This window comes from Nelumbo nucifera, chromosome 8, assembly GCF_055504915.1.
Source record: "Nelumbo nucifera cultivar China Antique chromosome 8, China Antique-T2T, whole genome shotgun sequence".
In the NCBI taxonomy this organism is placed as follows: Eukaryota; Viridiplantae; Streptophyta; class Magnoliopsida; order Proteales; family Nelumbonaceae; genus Nelumbo; species Nelumbo nucifera.
The window spans coordinates 44,576,192-44,580,388 of NC_142656.1; the positions used below are offsets into that span (position 1 = coordinate 44,576,192).

General features: G+C 39.7%; 1 long non-coding RNA gene across 1 annotated transcript; it reads right to left on the bottom strand.

The window, feature by feature from the left end:
• Positions 1-353: 353 nt before the first annotated feature.
• Positions 354-3,295, bottom strand: LOC148789957 (uncharacterized). The gene is made up of 3 exons (XR_016079842.1): positions 2,696-3,295; positions 2,233-2,590; positions 354-2,156 (listed from the first exon to the last, which is right to left on the bottom strand). It is a non-coding gene; the product is annotated as an uncharacterized LOC148789957 (long non-coding RNA).
• Between the last annotated feature and the right edge of the window lie 902 nt (positions 3,296-4,197).

The window sequence follows — 4,197 nt, forward strand, 5'->3', positions numbered from 1 at the left end:
TCTATGACGCCCCTACCATCTTATGAAACACTCAGACAAATCCAACAGCAAATGGATAGCCTATTTTCTTGTGCGTTTCCTCATTACTGAAGGACCCATCTTCATGCTAATGATGGAAGGCCTTTAGAGAGTTCATCATATGAATCTCCCTATCACATGCACTCATATTGCTAGGGGGAACAAGAATTACGCCCTAGTTTTGTTTAGGTCAAACCAAAGTAGCTCCCACTGACTTTCATAAAGCCAGATTTAGGTGGGCCCTAATCGGCTAGGGTTCCACACATATCCTCTTCAGGAGGTGTGGGGCCCACCACTGAGGAAGATCATCCAATGATCTTTAGGGACACCATGGCAATGATGTGCATTCAGCCATGGTGTGTGCAAGAGTCACTATCGAATATGCATGGGCCAAGCACTTATGGCCCATGAACGTTGCACATCACACATCCATACATCACATGCAGGGATAAATTGATCCAATCAATTAAATATCTGTAAAGCCCATAATTAAAGCCCATTTTTATTCAAAACATTAACAATTAACATTATCGAGGTATATGGGCCGAATTAGGGTTAAGTAGTCCGACCCATATAGCTTTCTTGCAAAAGTGAGCTTTTAGCAGTTTTAACAATTTAAAACTGGGCCTTACAGGTTGGGCCGAATTAAACCCTTAATTAATTATCAATCCTTAGGCCCATTAGTGGGAAATTAGGGCTGGCAATCAGCCTTGATCGAACCCTAGATTCGGTCCAACTAGTTTGGACCAATCTAGTTCGAATGGGTCTAGGGTTTGAACTTTAATTAAAGATTTAATCCAAGAAAATGATCTGAAATTAAATACTGATCAAAGAAAAGAAAGAATCAGTCAAAGAGGGCTGTTTGCACATCACATCCTGCAAAACAGAGGTTAGATCACAATATGCAGTTTAATAAACTGCAAATCGCAGAAAGCGATATTCCATCTGCGAAATCTCCTTCCTGCGCCGCCATCTTCGATCCAAGAATAATAAAATAGAAACCCTACAATTTCTATTAATATTACATCAGATCGAATCCTTTACATCTAGTCTAAAAAAAATTATTTTACAAACCAAATGTAATAAATAAATCAAGAATCTGCAAAATCGCAGTTTTCTACAACAATCAAGATTTCGATCTCTAGTTGTACGAACAGCCCATAAATCAAGAAAATTATAAAGAACAATTCTAAATAAAATTCAGATTTATAAAATTTAATTTCAAACCATTCGTCCTCAATCAAGAAAATTAGGGGTGTTCACATTAAATGTCAAACCGACCAAACTGGCCCAACCCAACCTGAGTTGGTTGGTTTTTCAGAATCACTAGCTGGTTTCGGTTTGTATGAGAAAATAAACCGACAACTATGAAAACCAAAATCAAACCGAACCGAATCGATCCTATATTTTTAAGTAATTATTAATTAGTCCCTACCCTATATGTTAAATGTTGATAAATTTTATTTGTGTTTCGTTTGAAATTTGAAAAAAAAATGGTTATTTATGTAAAAAATAAAAACGTAAAACCAATACAAATATAATACAATGGTATAATATTTAATTCAGTTTTGTACAAATTTAAATATATATTGACAAGGAATTCAGTTTTGCTAAAAAACTAATCGATTTAAAATATATATAAAAATCGACTAAACCAACCCAAACTGATCCTTCAGGTTTGGGTTGTTTCGCTTTAGGGTCAGTTAGTTTCTGTTTAGTTAATAAGTAAACCGACTAGGTTGGGTCGGGGAACGCACACCTGGCCAACCAACAACAAGGTTTAAAGCCCTTCCGGAAGGCCAATGTACCGAGGTCCTGCGTAAGTTGATTGAACTCCAGTGAATCCTTATAAGCTTTGACAACAAGGACCTTGGAGCCCTTGATCCCTTGAGACAAAGCGGCGTCACACTGAGTGAAAGCATCCCTCACCTCCTCAGCCTCGTTTGCCAATTTTTCAATGTGCCCATTCTTCGCCACCACCTCGCCCTCCAATTTTTAATGGTGTTGATGGCCTTTAGTAGCTTAGTCCGGTACTCCGCGACCACCAACTTGGTAGCTTGTGCTTTTGCATTGGTAGCATGAATCCTTGTAGCCCTTTGCTCAGATTGCTTTAGAAGCTAGTGAATCATGGAGTTTGTCTGCAAGAGGAGTCAAATTTACTACGTACAAAGGGGAGAAACAAGCAAAAGCATAGTATTGAAATCGTAGACATACCACCATGAGGTGACCTAGTGCCTTGGCACCCAGCTTGGGAGTCTGCAGCTCGGTATACTTGGGGACTTCCTCAAAGAAAACCGCCTCCTTACTCTTGTTGAGGGCAACCCGGATATCCATGACGCTTCGGCTCTCCATGCGACTTGCACTTGAAGAGCCGGTCCCGGGATGACTGGACCGAATCTCAGGAGTACGAGCCACGTCGGGTTGGTGAGGCTACGACTTCCTCTCTTGGTCCTCCTCGACCAAATTGATAACGGGAACCTCCTCGTCCCTAGTGGGTGTAGAGGGCTCGGTTGTCGATTTTTGGGAAGAGTCACCTCAAGATGCCTTCCTCTTCTTTCTCTTCTTCATATCGCTGAATAGTTCGGACATCAAAATATCAGCCATGATACTTGTGGAAGACAAGCATAAGATTAGCCGAAGCAATACAAAGTAAAGTAAGCATGAAAAGATAAAGTACCTATGCCCGAAGTGACGACCTACTCGGGGGACTCAGCCCGGCCTTAACGAGCATCTCCTCGGCCAAGTAGTCCTTTAGCCTCAAGCGAAGCTCCACCATGTAATGCATCATCTTCTTCATTTTTCTATCCAACATGTCCTTGGGGGTCACTAATGCCTTTCCTCCAGTTTGTTGGAAAAGGCCACCCCCCGTCAACAGCAACAATGAAGTATTTCCTCTTCCAGGCCGGAACCTTGGAAGGATACTCGTGGAGAAGTTTGTATCCAACCCGATAAGCTATATAGTAACTGTATTTGTCTACTCCCTTAGGGAAGGCTGAATTTTTCTTAATGGAGCATAGCGAGTTGAAGGTGGCTAAGTCTAAAGGGAGATCGAAGTCATGGAAAAGAGAGATGGTGTCGACCAAAGTGTGAACCGAATTCGGATGAAGTTGGTCAATGGTGATATCAAAGAATTTAAGGAATTTGATAATTAAAGGGTGAAGGGGGAATCAGAGCCCGGCAATCAATTGCTCTTCGAAGATCGTAATCTTCTTGTGCTTGTATTCCCAAGGAAAGCCCTCTAAGAGCAGGTAATGACCGTAATGATCAAGAAATTTGAACTGAACAGCCAAAGCGTGGATCAAGAAATCTGTACGCATTATACATACATAAAACTCACTGTTTATGATTAATTGATTGTGAGTTAATTCATAGAAATTTAATTTTAGTTTTATTAGTAAGTTGAAGTAGCCTCCTGAGAATTTCCTTCTGTGTCGTTTAGCCAAGTACAAGATGAAATATATATGTAACCATTCATGATATGAAGCTACTATGCTGCTTCCTATCATTTTCCTTCGCTAAGACTCCATTAAGCTAGACACCCAGATCTCTTCTTCCTCGTTTGTCGCAACCCATTTTGCGAGGCTGCACCACTACATAATGATATATAATCAAACGTACTTTTGTGGTATATTGTTGGAAATGATTTGCTTGCATACATAATTTTACTACTATAAGTTAGCCTCTCACACAGACATCTATTTTTGTTGTACATATATATTTCTTAATTCTTACAAGAGATTTTCAGTGAAGGCCTGGACCTTTTTATGTATTTTAGGACATGATCACCATCTGAAAGTTTACTGGGTTTATTGGACAGAGGAGGGGTTTTGTTGAAGTTACAAATTATTGATCAAATCAGATGGTTAAGAATCATCTAATTATGCTGATTTTTCTGGTACCCACACAGAGGTGGGTCCCCACCAAGTGGTGGGAATCCATTATTTGTTCTATCTTCCCAACCCTAGACATTAGCTTCTTAATAAAACCTAATTTATTAACTGACTTTAAGACCTTTATATAAATATTTTATTTGTACAAGTAGTTCAATGCTTGGTTTTAAACACCCAGGTGGTCGAACCACTCAACATAGGAATCACTCACTTATCCGGCTTGGTTAATTACTTGATCCAGATTTTCCTAAAAGCCCAGTTGGTTGAACCATTAAACCATTTAATCTTT